Source organism: Fringilla coelebs (assembly GCF_963513975.1).
Source record: "Fringilla coelebs genome assembly, chromosome: 3".
NCBI lineage: Eukaryota > Metazoa > Chordata > Aves > Passeriformes > Fringillidae > Fringilla > Fringilla coelebs.
This window is the reverse complement of record NC_140030.1, coordinates 85,522,770-85,543,136: the sequence shown is the minus strand read 5'-3', so window position 1 is coordinate 85,543,136 and position 20,367 is coordinate 85,522,770.

Sequence of the window (20,367 nt, the reverse complement as noted above, 5' to 3'; positions counted from 1 at the left end):
AACAGTACTGAAGAGTATTACTCCAGCTACACTGAATCAGCCTGTAAAAATTCACACTACTCATATTTTTTCAGAAAACAAGAATATAATTCTGACCATAGTCAACTGTGGCAAATCAGTCTCCAATAGTACAAATTTGCAAACATATATAAGATTAAGATAAATCTACAGTGACACTTCCTTACTAGAACCTCCAAGATTTTAGCAATCTAAAATGTCTAGCTTGGAGATGTCCTGAGACAGAGATTGTACCTGCAGCTTTGAACTTTGTAGACTTCAGTGGACTTGTCCTTCATGAATATGTCTATTTTTTCCTGAACCAGCTTAAAATTTGGGGCCCTGCAACAATCTGAAATAGTACATTTTTCAGTTTAATTGTATGAAAAAATACTCTCCTTTTAATTTCTTAATTTAAAAACATCCACCTGATTCTTTTACTGCATACTACTTCCTCTACAGTATTGGAGGATGTCTAGAGCTCTACCAAATTCCTCTTTGACCATCTCTTCTACAAGCTGAAAACCCAACTGTGCTTAACCTTTCTTACACAGAAACCTCTAGCCCAGCTTCTGTTTTTGTACAACTCAGCTTATTTCCCCTAGACTACACCTGGACTTGATACAGCATCTTTACCTCACTACCATCAAGATTGGAGGCCAAAATTTAGTTATCCCAAAATGAAAGAAACCTGACATGAATTTTTAAAATAAATATTGTAGACCTCATGAAGGAGAAAACCATGAAGGAGAAAAACAATAAATATCTTCCTGGCTAAGTGTTCCATGTTCCACTGCAGCAGTGGGAATGAAACAGAAAAAAATTTCTGTCAACAGTTACAGATTTTATTTCATGTGATAAAGAAGCAGAGTCCTTCTTTTTAATGTAGGAAACTGAAAGGCATGCTTAAAATTTGTATGGAATTCTTTCTCAAAATTGCAGATAGAGATTGCATGAAAGCATAAACTAAAATGAATAAAATGAAAAAAAAACTTCCAGTAAGTGCTCTCCCATTATGTTTTCTAGCCATAGCTGAAGTACCTGAGATGTAATGAAAACAAAGTTACTTGGAAGACAATAATTACAGTGAGATAGGACACTGACATACCTCTCCAGCTCTGGGCCAGAGAAGGAAGAGCTGCCATACATATTGTTCTGCAAGGCTATCAGATCAATAAGCAGAAATACTGAATCCTATGATTTATCAAGATATTTGTTCACCTTCAGACATCAAATCAGGATGCTGTATTTCAGGTGTTGTACAACTGTGGTAAAAAAAGACAAAGTAATTATCTAGTTAGCCCCTCCTGATTCCACTGTTAGGTAATTTAGGAGTTCATATCTTTATGTGTTAGTACTGATGAAGAAATTATTTCAGGAGCTTCCACTCCCTATATGATTATATCATACAAACCTTGTAAATGGATATTCTCTCCAGATATTAAAGATCAATGTTTGAAAATAGTTGTGGTTTTCTGTACCACTGGAATTGTTTCAATTTCTTGAAATTTATCACTTTTCTCTGTTCAGTTTAGTAAAATGATAAGGTAAGCCAAAGAACAAAAAATTACTATGCTTGGTCAGCAGAGTTAAGGTAAGTATTTAAGGGGAAAAACACCATCAATCTATGATCAAATGTTCAATATAGAAATGGCAATATAAATATAGCAATATAGTAAGGGTTAGTGTGAGACAAACATGATATTCTGTTTAGGAAAACCAAATATGGATTTATGTCATCCATTTGAAGATTTAATATGAAGGATGAAAATTCAATTTATCCCAGATTCAAGTTGTCCAAAAATAACATATTGGAGATGGAATATGAATACTTCAAAACTTGGAAACTTAGCATAATGCAGCAATCCAACAGAGAAAAGGCAAACTTGAGGCTGAAGAGCATTGCCAGATAAAGCTCTATCAGGTAGGAAGAGGAGGAAAACTGACACCAACTAAAGTGTGATTTCTTTCTTTTTCATTTAAAATTAGTACAGAATATCTCCCTATTCTAAACAGCTTGGGCATTTATCCTGCTGCCTATCAAATCATGTAAAATCTTTTGCAATTGGCATCCAAAGCGCTAATCCTTGGTGCTGAGTCTTCAGACAGAATTAAAAGCCAAAGAAATGTCATTCCATCAAAGATTCTTAAAATCTAAAAATTTGTATTTTCCTTCTGGAAGTAATGCTTCCATCCAACCAGAGAATCTATTGAAGGCTGGTGCCTTTAACACCTCTGATGCCTGTGTTAAAGGTACCCAGGTGCAACACAAACACTGAAGAAGACTTAGAAATAATTTTCAGCCATGCACCTAGAGAAAAAAAAAATTATATAATTGCTCACCAAATAAAAGGTAACTATTTCTGAAGAAGGCTCACCTTGAGATCATGGAGACAATCCAAGTCTGAAAAATTTGCATCCATAAAAGGCAAGTCAGACAAAGCAAGGGATACTCATTTCCTGCTTCTAGTTGCAAACTACCAGTTCTCAGTTTGCACAAACCAACAAACTGTGGCATGGATATGCAAATGGCAAATAGGTTTTGATTAAAGTTGAATCCACAGAAGAGTCAATACTCTGATCCATTTTGCAGCTAAGGCTAGTTAGTAATTAGTGAGTTGTTACCAAATTATTAAAAGATAAAATACTGGAAGCTTGTGAATATTGTAAACAAGGGAAACAATCAGAAAAGGAAGCTGGAGAAGTCCTTAAAAGCATCACCTTTGTCATGAGACCATAAGCAACAGAGTTATCCCAAACCATGGAGAATGTAGCTGGTGAAGGAATAATGTAAATAGCAAAAACAAAGCAGTACATTTGTGCATAACTAGGAAAGTGTCTGCACAAAAGGAGATACTGTGAATCAGGAGAAAAGCTGTAAGAACTGAGAGGTGGGACAGGCCTGACAACGATACTGCATATCATTGCTTTCGCCAGAAATCCATCTGTCTCTCATTTCTGATGACAGCCCCAACTTCTGAGTCATGGATGAATCCTGTCCCCACCCTCAGTGATATTTCTAAAATTATTTTTGCTATTGATTTTTTTTTCTTACCTCAAGTAGGAGTTAAGGAATTGATACAGAATTTAACAAGTGAACCATATGGCTTGTGCAGTGCAAAAAGTCAAGTCAGATGGACTTAGCAACAATCCCTTCCAGCTCTAATATCCTTTAGTCTGCATAGATCAGTTTCTCCAACCGTTCTATTTTAAAATAGGAAAGTGAAGTCAATTTTATGTGGTGGCTGAGATCCCAGCTCCGTCTCCTGATGTTCTCACTTTACAAAACCACAAGTTATGCAGTCTCACAGAATTCAGGAGAATTATCCATTTGTTGTATGGACCACTGAATCTTAAAAGAACTTATGTAAAGTGCACCTGCAGGTTCAGATTTTACACTTGAAACCCTGAGTCCTTAGGTTTCTCAAATTGTCTTTACACTTCTTTGGGCGTGGGTAGGAAGAATCAGAAGATTTTTACCTCCCTGAATCCTGTAGGTGTCAGGGCTATCCATTCTTCAACTCCTTTCTGTTGGTGCTATTAACAACTTAAAAATGGCACTTCAATCTGTTTAGGTAAATCATAAACACAGGGAAGTTCAAATCACAGATATTTGTAATGGTAAATAAAAACTTCCTGAGGGAAAAAGGTAACTTCAAACTTTGTTTACATGGGGAAAATGACCCTGCACTACATCTCTGGTCTTAAGGGAAAGCAGAAGGAAAGGGCTTTGAAGGACAAAATTGCATCTCCTGTTATTATGTATTTGCATTTGATCTAGACAGTATAAACCAGGCTTGTGTATTTAAGCAATAAAGCCAGGATGTTCAAAAGAGGACAACAACATTATAAAGTGGTTGTATCAGCACTTTACATTTTCACAGAATTGGGGAAGTGGGGGGGGGGGGGAAGTAGTGGCACAGGTAAAGACAGCTGAGGATATTAGATTTAATGCTTTCCATGATCAAGCTTATACAGCCATTCCTCTGTAGTATTTCCCAGCAGCTGACATGTTTTCCACTAAACCTATAAACCTCTCCTTAATTTGATAGTGCAAATATTCATGGCTCTGATAAAGTTATATATATGCTGATGTCTTTTAGCCATATTATTTCTTTCCTAGGCTATATAAATGTAGCTCCCTGCGTTGCATCCTTCAATCTTTGGACCATATTTATGCACTGGGGTTTTTTTTTGTTGTTTTTATCCTATTAGTAGTTCCCTAATTATCACAGATTTTTTTTTTCTTCTTTCTGCACTTTTTTCTTCCTGACAAGCCACCTAAATCTCTGGCTCTCAAATCACTATTCAGTTTGACCACTCAGATGTACCTGCCCACCTAAGCCAGACCCACTGTGATCATCACAAAACCTTAATCTTTCTTGACCACTGAATCATCACCATCATTGCTGAAACTGACAACAGGGTGACAATTAGTGTGAATTACAGTGGACACCTGCTTGGAAAAAAAAGTATCTAGAAGATCTGAGAAGAAATTTTCAATCAACACAATCTGGCAACCAAAAAAAAAGCAATATTGGGAAAACTGCAATGTGTGTAGACGATGAGAGAAAACAGATGTGCAAGACATTCTCCTCCCACTCTAGAAAATATCTTCATCACTACAACACCCAAAGGAAATACAATTTAATGAAGGCCACATTTGAGTCATTACAACAAAGTGTTCAGATTTAGAAATGTTGAGGATTCTTGTTCCTAGAGAGAACTGAAAATGAAACACTCTGCTACATCTGAATTAAAAATGCAATGAAGTTTTGTTCATGTGGAAAAAGTTGAGTATTTCACCTTTTATACATTCACTAACACAAGGAATACAGGAATTTAATACTGAACTGGAGCCCTGATTCTTGCTTGGAGCTCTCCTACCTTGACTAAGTGCATCTCAGAAACTCATTTCACAGAATAATTGCACAGGCATTAGATCAGCATGCCAGCTCTCCACTGGCCTAAACTGAGAATCTATGATGGAGAAGCATTCTGAAATTTGCTTTTGTACTGATAGCTCTTGGAAGATGCTCTGGACTTTTGATTAATACAGGGAAACTATCTTATCAAAAAATGACACACAATGCATTAAAGGCCATCACTTCTTGTAGAAAGACATTTTAAAGGAAATTAAAGTGAATCTATGAAATCTGCTACACTGTGAAAATCTGTGAAACCTACGATTTTATCATCACTGAAGAAAGAATTGGGTATTTATATAGATGATGAGGACATTTGTGTGCTTGATAACCAGACATGATAACCTCCATAAATTAGGAGCTTCACGTCTTTATTACCAGTTCTGAGTAGGAATGATGCTGTCCTGGGAGATGTGTTGTTTACAAATGTCCATCCTTCAGATATATACATTACTCGCTGCAGAATCCCATTTCATAGGTAACAGTGTTAAATGGACTGCCAAAATGATCAGGCCATGGTCATCCTCCATTCAGAGAGATCTGCCTGGCATGCTTCTGGATGGGAGTGTGAGGACTTCCCTAATGGGTTGCTTTGCTCTTACCTAACAAGTGACTGTAAAGTTCTTTTTATGAAGACCAGATTCAGCCATCTGTAATGTCAAGAGGCAGAGAGTAGATAGAAAGATTGCTATGCTCTCCTTACACCCACAGCAGCCCTCTTCTCTTCCTGGTACCAAATGGAACATTAAACAGAAGACATCTAGAAACCATAGATGATGATGACAGATGAGTCGCTTCAATTGAGGTATGCTGACTTGTGATATGCCTCTCTGCACTGCAGCATGAATCCACCCTACTGTAGAGAGTAGAATCACAAGATTTCTCGTGGCTGAACCTCTGGTTAATGCAGAAATATATTTGTGTCTACTCAACAAGTGTTTCAAATCTTCCAGGGGAATCAGAGCAACTAACCCACCACAAGCTACTCCCTAGAGGTTTATTCTGCAGAGCCCTACATCTTTTTAACAGTGACTTTCTGGAAGAATTGCTGTTTAATTATCACTCTTGAGAAAACTGTTGTGAGTCAAGTCTGTAAACACTGGAGTGAAGCCCCTTTTATGCATCAGTGGATTCACTTTTGTGAAATTGTCAAAAAGGCAAAAAAGGAGTAGCCAATGTTTCTGCTCTTCATTGGGCAATGATTTTGTGAGGGCTGCACAGAGTTAAGAAATTCAGTAGTCTGCAGTTTTAAGCCCCAAGATGGGCTTGGAGACTCTGCTGAATCCACACTTCACCAGACAGAAGGTATTTCTGGTGCTCAGACTAAATATTCTTTATCAAGATGTTTCCTGGGTACCACCCAAACAGCACCTTTCCCTCTTGCCTACTCTGTACTGCAGCCTGCAGATCTCTTTACAGCACTGTCTCAGGGGAGGGAGATACAGGGAGCAAGAAAGGAAAGACAGAGTAAATTAATTTAGTTTCAGGCAGGATCAGCACATACTGCACATTTTACAGGGGGTCCATTTTTCCACAGAACTGCTCAGATACCATTGTGAACGAAGAAGCGAAATCACACGTTAGGATACATAGACGGAGATGAGTTAACAGATGATGATAACATCCATTTACCCCATGCAGTCCCTTAATTTACAATAACTTAATTCTAAAGCTCTGTATCATCTACTGATATTCCAAAAAAAAAAAAAAAAAAAGAGCAAAACAAACCTAAGAACCACTGTGCATACCAGAGGCACTTACTAAATCCATTTAGTAAACAGCCTGTACCATTTTCAGTGACTAGTGTTGCAACAGGAACTAGGCTGCAACAGGAACTGCCAAGATAGATTTAGGCTGTAACAAAGTGAAATTGACTGTTTTCATGATATTTAAACATAGCAAACCATCATAAATCCTGCTCTCTGTGTATATATATTGCCATGCCCAGCAGCCCACCAGCAGCTCATATTTTAAATAGCTCCAAAAATCGGCCTATTTGTAATGTTTTTTTATTTATTGACTGTATCACAGATTTTTTTTTTTTTTTTGGTTACCATGTAGGTAGGAAGTAATGCTGCTCAGTCCACAAGAAGACTGAACCATAGAGGAGTTCTGTGGCAGAGTGGGTATATCTAAACAGTGTGAGTCCTTAAAGCCATGGAATCTGCTGCAGAAGGTTTATGTAAAACCAAGCCTGCCCCAGAGAAGAAAGAAATGTTTAGTGAGATTGTTTTTAAGTCCCTCTCCCATCCTTCTCCTCTGTCAGTCAAGCACGTTAAAAGTGAATTAAAAATGGAGGTTCAAGATGGACAATAGCTAGTAGAAGAGAAAAGGGTAGGAGAAATCTGACCAATTAAAAATTAACCTGCATGCTGGAAAATAATTTTCCCTATAAACCATAATTGCAGTTTCCCTTGTTTCTCTAGTAAATGAACTGTAAATATTTAACCAGAGTACTGGCATCACAATGCCTGCAGCATGTGCCATCCCCTGCCCAGGAGAGGCAGAACAAATGTTGCAGAACTAAAGCATCCCTGCTGCTCTCCGCTCCATGGGGCTGCTTGGCTCTGCAGTGCACCCAGCCCTTCCACTCGTGGCAGCTCTACTATCCCCAGGCAGCTGCAGGGGCTGGTTCCAATACCACACAGATGAGCCAGGAGGTACCAGGTGCTTCTGTTGATGCACTTTACATCAGATATGAGCAAAAACCAGTGGGATAGCCGCCCTTCACAAAGAATACTGTGGTCTACTACAGCCAGGTAAAGTAATGAATCGTCTGCATGTTAAAAGACAAAAAAATCCAACAGCTCTTTCATGAACACAAAATTGGGAATGAGATCATTGACAACCTGTTATTTTTCCAAAGAATTTAACACCCACAAGTCTTGCTAAATTCAGTGTTAGAAATAGCCATGTGAAGCATTTAGGAAATCAGACCATAAACCAGGTAACAGCCAGGCTCCCTCCAAAGACAGCATGGTTCCTTGGGGTGTACTCAGTAACAGTCTGTCCAGTCTGCTTTTTCAGATGGCATATGTGGCACAGCCTTCATCACAGCCCTTGGTAACTATCCCATAACCTAACAGCTCTGTTTTCTTGCTGTTCTGCTAAAGTGTTCCCTCTTAACATATTTGTCCTCATCCTACCCTCTTGTACTCACTTTAAAATCACTTTGAGAGACTATTTGGGACCTGCACTGCTAGATACTCCAAGACTGCTTTTCCTACACTTGTTTAAAGATTAATTGTTTCCCTTTTGTAGAGACACTAGAAAAAGACACAGCAATGCTCTCTTCTTTGTGCCTTTGGCACACAGTAGAGATCATGGCTGCGCTGTGCTTGCCTAAGGAACAGGCATGGATAAGATACTTTATGCAGGATATATTACTGCGAACATTAAGAGTGCATAAGAGCAGTGCATTATACTCCTTTTTCCAGGTAAGGAGTTCTGCTCAGTGATTCTCAACCAACGTAAAAGCTTGGACTCTGTCCTCATATTTATTGATATCAGACTTACCAAGTCATCCTTAAGGAAGCAGACACGTGTGTAAAAAATGCAGCTGAGAAAGACTTCTGCCTGACCAGACCTCAGTCAGGGGACACAACACAGCACACTCTCTAGGATGAGTTAAATGCCAACGGCTGAAGCATGAGTGAAGCCTTTAAAAAGAAAACCAGATCACAAGATGACATCTTACTCTGATTCCAGCATTACCTCACACTGGAGCAGAAGCCCAGACCTTCTGGAGCTCAGAAAGCCACACAGAGTAACTATTACAGCTCATTCTGATATTAATACCTATGAGTGTCTAAGGATTCATCTCCTTCTCTGAAAGTGAAAATCTATAAATATTGACAACTCATTTCACAAGGAAAGAGCTATAATAAAAAAACCAAATCTTTTCTTCCAAGTGGTAAAGAGTATAAAACTAAATTTGCCTCTCTTTTGCTTCTAGTAGCTTTGGTTTTTTGATGCAGGAAAAACACTCTGTCTCTGAAATAACCCCCGTTTTTGCTTTGCTCTTACAAAAGACGTCCATAGTCAAATGAAATCCCAAAGAAGGAACACCTGAGTTAGTAGGTCTCTGCTCATCAGATCCATTAGACAGTCTAAGGGGTCCTCCACAAGCAGCAATGAGTTTTGCAAAGTGTTTTTTTGAGAATGGCAATATGATTTTCTACAGTGCCGTGTGAGTGAAGGGGAGCAGGAAAAAGGTAAGTTTTTATTTGATTTTCTGCGTTAGAGTGCTAAGATTTTACTGCAGTGATTCTAATCAGAGGTAATCCTTTAGATAAAAGGTAGAGAGAGTTTGGGACTTCAGATTATTTGTGGGTCTTGATGATGGTTCCACTTACAGAACAGTGTCTTCTCTAGGATGCTGATATTTGAGCATGAAGTTGCTCTGCCTTGTAGCTCCCTTAAATTTCTGAATCATTTAGAAGGGAAAACAACAACACAAACAAACAAAACAAAAATAAAAGAATCTAAAAACAACAACAAAAAAAAAAAGTGAGCAGACCAGTAGAGGCGGTGGGAAAAATTAAGGGGATGGGAGGAAGAGTTGTGAACAGTTTTGTCTAAATCCTTTAGTGTGAGGAAATGACCATGGCCAAAGAAGACTCCTCAAAGTCAGTGAAGGGTTTAGAAACAGGATTTATGAGAAATAGCTGAGAGAACTGGGGCGGTTTAGTCTGGAGAAAAAAAGGTTCAGGGAAGACTTTGTCATGTTCTACAACTACCAGAAAGGTGGTTTTGGCAGTGGTAAGTTTATGGTTGTACTCAATAATCTTGAGGGTCTTTTCCAACCTAAATGATTCTATAGAAATAGAGTTTATCCAGTCTCTGTATGTTACAAGTAAAAGTCCTCATCTTAGCCAGATTATCAGTGCATTCATACACAGAATGAAGAATTCTTTAGGAAATAGATAATATCTGTGCACCCAAAGGAACTTCTAAATTAGCTAATCACTCTCTGGGAAGTTCAGTTCCAATGTAACACTTCTCAAAGAGACAGTACATTCTGACAGAAAAAACACACTTTTGAGGTCACTAAGCTGCTTTCACCCTCGCCCTCAGAAAGGTCAGACTTTGAGAAGAATCCAGGTGGGTGGAAGCCTAATGTATAAACTCACAATATAAGCCTGATTACAGTGATTATACAATATTGTACCTAGCTGTTTCTTCTCTTTTAGCTAATTCAGAAAACCACTTTGGATTTACTGTTGAAATCTCCTAGAAAACTGAGGTGTTACAAGCCCCTGAAGCTGCAGCCTGGAGCAAACACATCATAATTTCAGAAAAAAAGAGAGAGGAGAAGAGGTGGTGCCTTAAAGCTTGGCACACATAAGTCTATTTCATCATTCTTGTTTTAAAAAGGAGACAAATTTTCTTCCTATAATATGATGATTGCTTTTGTAGAAATGAGGAATAACTGTTCCATTGAGAACAGTTTTACCTATTTTATCAGAAGAGTTTTCTTGTGTAGTGAAGATCCCTGAAGCTGTTTCACAGAGCTCTTCAGAGAACTCAGAGAATAAAATGAGGCAATCTTTTGGAGGAGTACTAATTTAGCAGGGTCATGTAGCACTCAAAGCAAAAAGTTAAGGAGTCCTGAGAGTTTTGCTGGTTTTCCACCTCTGCTATTGATTTGCTGGGCATCTTTGGGCAGCAGAATTGATCGCTGCAGGACCCACTTTTTTTAAAAAATGGGTCACTCAACATTCTCTTACCATGTGGAAACTGCTGAAATGGGTTGGGTAGAAACACCTATATAATGAAAGATAAATGCTTCATTAAACAGAGCCCAGATCACGAGAAAGCTAAGAGAAGTCAAAGGAACTCTGTCAGCTCACACTACTTCAGACAGAACACTCTAACCTAGGACATATGAAAAATACATACGAAAAATACTCATCTACCATCTTTAAATCTCTTGAGAAATTGCAGACTTCAGATGCTTACCCCACTAAAATCTATCCCAAAGTGGCCATTGTGTAGACTGAGGATGAATTAATGCTTAAAAAAAAAGAAGATATAAAACTCAGTTCTGTCTCAGCAGCAGGACAAGCATGCTGTATGGTAGCTACTGATCACCTCTGTTGGCAAGGCAGGCTCAGTGAATCACAGCCCCTCCACTCTCTGTGCTGCTGTGTGATGAAGAGCTTGGCCACACCACAGAGAAGCTTATCCTTGTTAAAGTAGGAGGGTGCCCTGCCTTAGTCAGCAAGTCTCCCTGCACAGAATTAAAGGCCAGCATGTACTTAAGTGCTCCATGCCTTGAGGGTTTGAGCTCTTATCCAGCACAAGCCTAGTACTTCAAGAGTCATATTCTGCTTTCATTTAACACTGATGTAAGCATGAATAACTTCACTGAGATTAGTGGCATTACTTCAGCTTATACCACTGTGCAATAATACCAGAATTTGATTGTATTAACTCTTTCTTACTGTGCTCTGCTCTTCTGAGGATACTTTTGCCAGAAATTCTGTATTTCTGCTGAACTGTCTATTATTTGGGGCAATTGAGAGATTTCCATCTCTGTAATATTAATTTCTTGGCTTCTTTCAGCATGGCCCTAGGGAGCCATCTAACTTCTTTCAACAGAGATATTGATAAATTCCCTAAGATGTATACTGCTTTCCTTTTCAGTCCTTGAACTGAATAGATTTATAAGGCAGATATTACTTTAATCTGGAAAATATTCCCCACCAGTGAACATGCTATTGTTCTGATGGCTTAGCTGAGATGCTGCTCCTTTCTTTGCCCCAGTAACAGTTTTGGTTGCTGATACAAATGTTGAATGAAAGAGATCTCCGGCCATCTAGTGGTTCACCGGGAAAACTGCATCTGCAAGCCAGAGGCTCGGGGATGAACTAAGAGCAGGGGAGAAGGAGATGGGGAATGCTGCAGAGGAATGCGGCCACCTGTTCCGAGCCCGGCCAGCCCTTGGGACTCAGGCACAAAAGTTCAGCGTCTCTGCATGCATCGGTGCCCAACCCTCATTATCACCATTAGATGACGCTGATAGGAAGCAGGCAAGATGGGGAATGCAAGGATGTGATTGTTTGCTCTCTTCATCCATTCACAAACAGTGATAAATCAGATCTTTCCTAATGAAGCAGTAAAAATGAGGACTACCCTTGTGATTAACGGAATACAAAGCCAAGAACTGGATACAAAGACATGCCTCCATTTTCCTTGTATTAATGGCACAGATTAAAAATTGAGTGTTTACAAGATGAAAATGCTGCTCACTCCCACAAGAACTGTCCCTCTGAGTACAGCAGCACAGGAGATTAAGTGTACCTATCACAGTCACACACATATCATTTAAAACCTTATTTTTGCCCATAAAAGTGTAAATAGCTTGGCTAACTGTGATCATTTTGCAGACTATTATCCAGTTTTTTAAGGGCAATGTTTGGCCTAGAGCTAGACTACAAGGGGCCTCTTTCTAAATCCTGCATCTTGCAGGCAACAGTTAAAATTTAAATTTCCAGAGGGCCTAGCTGAGATCAGAGCTTTGTGACAAGCATGAGTTAATATATGAAAGAGAGCCCTGGGTACAAATTAAAATTCTGAGAGAAACTGAGGTGAAAGGAGAGGCAGCTCATGTGTAGAAACAGACATTTTAGTGCAAGGAAATAGAACAGAGATGAGCAGGGAGGACAAGTAAATGGAAACCAATTGTCACTTCTATGTACATCATCCTAAGATCTCCCCCCAGCCTTGAAGTGTTGTCTTATGTTTTAATGTAGTACAAAATAAAGCACAGGCTCTCTGATTTAAATGCCACAACTGAGAAAGCAACAAGTACATTTCTCCCTTGATTGTAAATTAGACCTTTACACTATAAGAAGTGAAAAACATTTTATTAGAGTTGTAACTGCACAGTGCAATATTGGAAAGTGGCAAAATAGTTGAGGTACGCAGAATCTTGGTTCAGTCCTCTTGTGTCTCTATTACGCCACACTTCAGTTTCTTGATTATATGCTATTTTTCTCAGCAGACCCCTGACATATATTGCAGGCCTGGGCTGAACTGATCATCAAAATAATGCATAGCAACTAGCAGGGAAGCTGTCAGCTACTGGAGAGATTTACTGGAGAGAATTCAGTAACACCAGCAAAAATGAGATGCCTGTAGTTCACCTGAACAAGGTGAGAGTTCCGATCCATGTATATGCAAAATTTTCCAAAATTGCATTTGTGTGTCAGAAGTCCTCTAAAACCAACAGGAAAGACAAGTGTATGATCAATGTGCTTATCAGACAGTGAACAACTTAATATGTAAATATGTTTGGAGGCCCTTAGCAAATGCATCATGCAGTGGCAGAACACATTTCCATGTAAAGCAAGTCATGGTTGGTGTACTTTGGGTTCCAGCTACCACACAGAATGCTGCTGGCCATTGCTGTACAACAACATACAAATACTGCGCTATTTGGTGGTTGCCGAAGTAAAAATACCTAAATGGTGGTCCTGGGACAAGGTATATCATAGATGAATAGCCTGGAAAAGGGGGGGCAGATTAAAGATGAGTAGCGTTGGCTAACTCTGCCAGAGCCACTTTATTAAAAGCAATTAGTACAGCTTTTCTCAAGAGCAATTTGTTCTTGGAGCAGATAAGTCAGGGATGTGATCTTTCTTTGAAATTATACACAACAAGACAGATGTCCTTGAATTCCCAAGGTGATGGTAGATTTGCATTTTCAGGAGGTAATTCTAACAAATGTTATTCCAATTTAAATGTCTCACAGTATATTGATTTCTGCCATGTTAAAAACCAGCACATGAGAGATAGAACATATCTATCTCATTCAGGCTACTGAGTCCAGGTTGATGGCAAATAACTCAAAGAGACACGATGTCATGTGAACCAGAGTGCTTGAGTTAATTTCTAAGTGAAAATATTCTGGGCATTAAGAAAGCTTAAAAGGAATGAAGAAAAATAAATCCAAACATTGACCTAAAAGAAAAAAGTTATTCTAGCTGTGCAGTGTTTAGTAATTCAATCACAGGAAAGCTACTTGAAGAAAACAGAGATTTTAAATAGTGACAGATATAATAAAGAATGAGATCATTCAGAATTTTTATGAATAATAGCACTATTAAGAGGTGTGTTTTAATGCTGAATGTTCCTGCCAGGATGAAAACAGAGAAAAAGGTTTGTGTCCTTGCTCCAGAATAGCTAGCAAAATAGTTTTTTAAAAAAAGTCCTTATAAGATCACTGAACAAGAATACTCTACTCATGTATGAGTACTTCTACCTATCCTACTCACAACTATTCATGCCTATTTAGCAGTTATCCAAGGAAGCCTTGTACATATCCTTAATATTGATATGTTTTAGTGTCCTCTTCTTGTAACTCCAATTTGAATACTCTGCTAATAATTTTCCAATAATTTCAGATAAGAAGCAGCATTTTTTAATCCTTGACAGAGCTGTTTGAGGAGTTCTGAAAAATGTGTCTGTGAAGGTTCGAATAGGTGCTCTGTAGGGCAATTTCTTAGTCCTTGGATGAAAAAATAAAAAATTTGTTTGCACACAGGTGTATCTACTTTTCCACAAGATTATGGAAACAGACACTGGAGAAAAAGAACCTCACAATGGTTCTATTAGGAAAGGTAAGCAAGACCCATTTCTTTATTAAAACTGTTGTTTTCTTTCTTGTAAAAACATAAACTGCATTATGCATCAGCTTCTGGTTGTTTTTTTTTTTTTTTCTGGAGTATATGAAACTCCTGATAGTAGCACGGGGAAAGTGGAATTGTAGGAAAGGTACCGTAATGTTGTACAACAGAATCAAAAGAGATTGCTTCAGAAGGCCCTCAGAACAGAGGTTAGATGGATGCTGTTGTTTCTTGATGACAGTCTTGTCAGCTGAATGGACTGACTCCAAACATATGTCCTACTTGCTTCCGGTGAAGAATAGAGGCCTATTAGGGAAATCACATAGATAATTTTTTTTTTCTTCCCTTTTTTTTTTCCCCTCTTTTTTTCTTTTAGCCCCACAGCCTTAATGACATTCAGAGTAGCAGTCTGACTTAATCCATGAGGCAAGACTGTCCAGTTCCTCTCTGTAACCTCGTGCCAAAATCTAAACAGTTCATCCCCTTCATCTTTTCTAAGAAAAAAATCATTGAAACTGGTGAAAGGGAGAGAAATGAGTGTCAAAACTATTTTATTCTCTCTGATCGTGCTCTGATTTGCTGTGTTACCTTACAGATAAGGTGGTTGGATCTCTCCTTGCCTCTCTTACTTGAGCTCTGTGAAATGGAGGTAATTAACACCTCCCTCAGGGAATGCCTTACATTGATACTTTAAGGATTAACATTTGTAAAGCTCTTTGAAAGCCTCAGGTGCGGGTCTGTATGGAAATTCAAAGCATTGTTATCTTGTGGGATAAACAGGCCAATTTCTCAAGGCCAATCCTGCTTTATGTGAGAGACAACAAACTGTGAGGGTAGATACATCATAATTCAGACAAAGCAAAACTTTGCAAAGCAAAGTAAAAACATGCTTGCCTGTGCATGTAATAATATCATCCTGTCTTCAATATCATCTGCTTATGTATTAGCCTGAAAGTCCCTGTGCATGTAAGGGTAACTGGTACCTATAACACAAATCCATGAATTTTTAAAATTCCATGATAGGTGCTGGGAAAAGGCATATCCTGTTCAGAATCCAGAACAAATATGTGGTTTTCCTTCATGCAGTGAACAAGCTAAGAGAGAAAAAACTCTATCAGACTTTATCCCCATGGCTGTGGAAGGATGTCAAATCCTCCTCCCCAAGTGATGATCTCTCTTAGTCCCTGGCACCAAGACAATTTTAATAGCCAAAATTAAATGTTATCTCTTAGTTCTAACAGCAAAGGCCTGTATACTTTAGAGATAATGGGGAAAAGGTTTAATTCTAGCTTTTTACTCGTTTTGCAGCAGGTTTGCCTGTGAAGGGGAGGCCTTCCTTCATAAAATCTCTCCAGTGTGTGATGGAGACCACCTAACAGGTCAAATATGTAAATAGCACAGCCAAGGTCTTCAGCACACATCAGATCACACAACTACAAAAAGAGATGGATACTGCATTGTCAGACCATACCAATATATGCATTCCCCATATTTTGAGGGAAGTGAAAGCAACTGAGATTAAAATCAGGTTATCCTTTACAGGTGTCTTGTGACTCTTCATAATAGATATTTTTGGAATACAGCTTTTAAGTATAGCAAAGTGTTCTCATCCCTGTTCTAATTCTGCTGCTTTCTTCCTTTCTTACAAAAATTGCACCTGTTTGTAATCCTGCCAACCACAGGCAGAGGAAGTGAATCAAGTCTTTTTCTTTCTTGTTCTTAACAAATATTACATTCATCCAACATGTTACATGCAATCACAAAAAATACTGATAATCTTAAATAAGGTAGTTGTAATAAAGAGAATAAAGGAGGCAAAATAAAACTATTAGAACTATTTCAGGCTGAGAAAATCTTTGAAAAATGTGTATTTTCATCCTTTAGAAAAATATAAAGAGAGATATTAGCTTTATAGTGAATAAAATATTCTCTCTTTATACAACAGGAAAATGAGAAAAGATTTCTTTAATTTTAGCAGAGATTTAGATTGAATATAAGGATGATACGGACTAATGATGTGCTACACTGGGCAGCCTAGAAATGTGAAATCTACTTCATCAGTAGTTTAAAGGAGAAGCCAAACAATCTTAGGATGGTTCCCAGCTAGTCAGACTTGTATGAGAGTTGGTGGTTGGAATGTTTTCGTGTTGTTACATAGACACGCAAGCACTCACGTGATAGATTAAAAAGAGTCTTATGGGTTCTTTTCAACATCAATAAACAGTGCAACCTGATGCAGAACGTGTTTTAGTCAGCAAATCTGCATTCCTATCATCTCAACTTGTGCAAAATCCTACTGACGCCCCTAAACTTACCCTGGAGTGGAATCTGACCCAAGAGGTGACCAAGTAGCAGTGCAGTGTAATCTGGAACTTTGATCTGAAGAGGAAATAGTGCTCAGAGCTCCTGTTCTGGTTGCAGGCTGGTTTTGCACAGGAGTAATTTCTTGATTTCATTGAATTTGCATCAGAATCAAGCTTGTCCCCTCTTATTGCATATTTGGATACATTAATAAATGTTTATTTTACAGGCAGAACATTGCTGGATTTCAGTCACTTCCACTCTCTGGGATTCCATGACTAACACAAGCGACATCCTGGCCACATACTGAATGAAGCAGCATGACTGCAACAGCACAGTGTTAAAAATGAGTCACTTAACAAAGGCAGGGAGTGATTAGTACAGAACAGAATAAATGGTACTCAGTTAAAAATATTTTTCCCTGCTCCATTCTTTCAATTTATTTTTTCTTTGAATTACATGGATTAGGGACACCAGACTCTGAAATATTTCATCATACATTTCCAGCCTGAATATTGTGTTAACACATAGCAGTGTAAGTTAAATATGCAACAAGTGACTCTACAGAGACTCATTTCAAGTTGAATTGGGTGAGGATCTGCTTTGACAGGGGAATGTTAATGGTGTCAGCTAATGGTGGCTCCTAGAATACTGGACAGTGAAATACATTCTCTCTTGTATGTCTTTGCAAGTGTCAGCCATTTATCTAGAGACAAACCATAAGGAAAAGATCAGGTGTATTAACACAGAAATAAGGAAATACTCTAAATTTACAAATTTATGTATGATGCTATCATATATCCTATTTCTGACCATCAAAGATGAGTATTTTGTCTTCCTTCTGATTATTGACTTACAGATTGCTTTTATATATTTAAATGATTGTACTCTGTTTTGTACTTCTTGTTTTCTGTCCGAATCTGGAATACTCTCATCATATTCTGTCAGGTCAGCTAGTAATTTCTTTTGCCATTCTTCTACTAAACTGAAATAAGCCTGGCTATTAGCAGGCTTTTCCTTTCCCTTACTTGCAGTTCTCATTTCTGCTGCCTCTTTTGTTGATCATCTCATTACTGACCTCAGCTCACTGAAAATCTTTACTTAAAAAGTCAGCAAATTCTGTGTACTGTCTTCTTGATGGTCCATGTTTCCATTATGAAGAAAACAGGATCATGATCAATGCATTTGGTCACATGAGCCTCCTCCCAAGGGTTTATAGGGGCTCTCCACTCTTGCTGATATTCTCCACCTCTAAAATGGAGATGAAAAATGTAGTCTATAGGAGGGGAAGGTTAAAACAGTTTACGGATTGTTACAGTCAGATGACAGGAGTTACTTCTACTGCATAAATAACAGAAAAATGCAAATCGCAACTGAGGCAGAGAGAAATCCCTGGACTTGAATAATAAAGTACTACAAGACAAGGATGGAAGATGCACTATAAGGTAAGTTGAAAACTTCCATGCAGTACAAAGCGGAAGCCCCACTGACCAGTCCTCTATTTTAAAAGTAAAATTCTGTCAAAAGATGAATGTTAATAGGAACACAAACAACAGCTTCTGATAAGCTTCTTATGGACTCCTATGTATCCACAGGAAATTTAGAGCAAAAGAGAATGTGATTAGAGGCAGCTGCTAAAATTGGAGGGTAGATGGAAACAAAACTTCAGAGTCACATAGGAAATGAGGTAAAATGAAATTAACTAGCCCAGCTGAGATAATAGAATGGTATATGCATTTGCCACACTTATAAATAAAACATTGACTTATTATTGCACTTCTAGGGTGTACAGATCCCAGGGAATTTAACATAGCATGATGCAAATGTGGGGGCAGAAGGGAAGGCCATATACAAATATGTGATGCTGAAAATTACTTTCATGGAGTTTGTAGGGGGAGGAAAGGAAAAAAATAAGAGCAAGGACCATTCAAACCTGATTATTGCTTTTCCCTTTAAAACAAAATTCTAATCAGGGCTTGGGCACAGAAAATACGTTAGCCTTCTAACAGAGTTGTTCAAATTATAGAGGTAGAAGGGTCCATTTATTACCGTTTCTAAATCTCTTTCAATTTTTGTCATAATCTCAATCCATTGGAGCAAGATATTCTATTCATTTCCAGTTGATGCAAACCTTCCTGGTAAACAGGAGAAACCATCCAAGTAATGTAAAGTGTCTTGTTGAAAACACACAAACATTTGGACTTTAAAAAGCAGGTTCTCTGTCTTTAACTCCTAATGTTTTGAAAGGAAGGAGAAACTCAATAGTATATGTTCCAAATGGAGTGGGCGAGTATTTGATGAATGAGCAGAACATGAACAAAATACAGAGGTATCCTGTGGAGTGTCTTTGATGTAAACGTGATTTCAAGTGCTTTATGGAATTTAAATTGGGTAGAAGGATGCAGAAATTAAAAGCCAAGAAGGCAAGGAGATTCTGAGAATTTTTTTTCACCTGATGAGATGGAAAGATAAAAACCAATTTTCAGCTCTCACATGATGGTAAAGAAAATTTTTGCATTGAGGCAGCAGAAATAAAGTAAGAATTAATAAAATATATATGGAGGGAACTTCCGAATGTGTTTATAAAATTATTGTATTTGTGGGGTCCCTTATGGCAGGAAGGAATGATGAATCTGACTCCAAGTTCTCAGAAGGCTAATTTATTATTTTATGGTACTATATTATATTAAAGAATACTAAACTATTCTACAGAATACAGGAAGGATACTTACAGAAGGTTAAAAAGATAATAAAGAAAGCTCGTGACTCTTTCCAGAGTCTCAACACAGCTTGACCCTGATTGGCCAAAGAGTGAAAACAACCCACAGCAGAAACCAATGAAACAATCACCTGTCAGATAAACAATCTCCAAACACATTCCACATGTGAGCGCAACACAGGAGAAGCAAATGAGATTAGAATTTGTTTTCCTATTTCTCTGAGGCTTCTCAACTTCCCAGGAGAAAAATCCTGGGTGAAAGAATTTTTCCAGAAAATGTGAATGCTACATAAAACATATGTTTAATATTCCCTTATGTTTTTGCACAGTCCATTGGAAACCCAGAGCTTTAGTAGAAGGAAAAATACAAAAGATTTTTAAAGAGAAATAACTTTTATAGCCTCTCAATAGGTGTGCCAGAAAGACAAAAGAATGTTTTCTGCTGCTCCAGAAATATTTTATAGGAGGCAGAAAAACTGGCTCTCTGTACAAATTAAACAGTTGTCACTTTTTTTTTCAAATCCTATCATGTAAGCAATGGTTAGCTTTTCCATACCTGTTTCTTTGGGGTAGTTATTCTGATTTGGTTTTGTGGGTTTGCATATCCTACTTCAAGCAAGAACTGCCTTTGGCAGGGTTTTGTTGGTCTTCTGAAACACTATAGATGTGAAATTGATTCTACCTTCTTAACAGTTATTCCCTGAAAATCTTTCATTACTGCTGACTTCAAATATTTGTCCTTGCGGGCCAAGGAGGATGCAACAGGTATGACATCACGTGCAACACCTTTTTG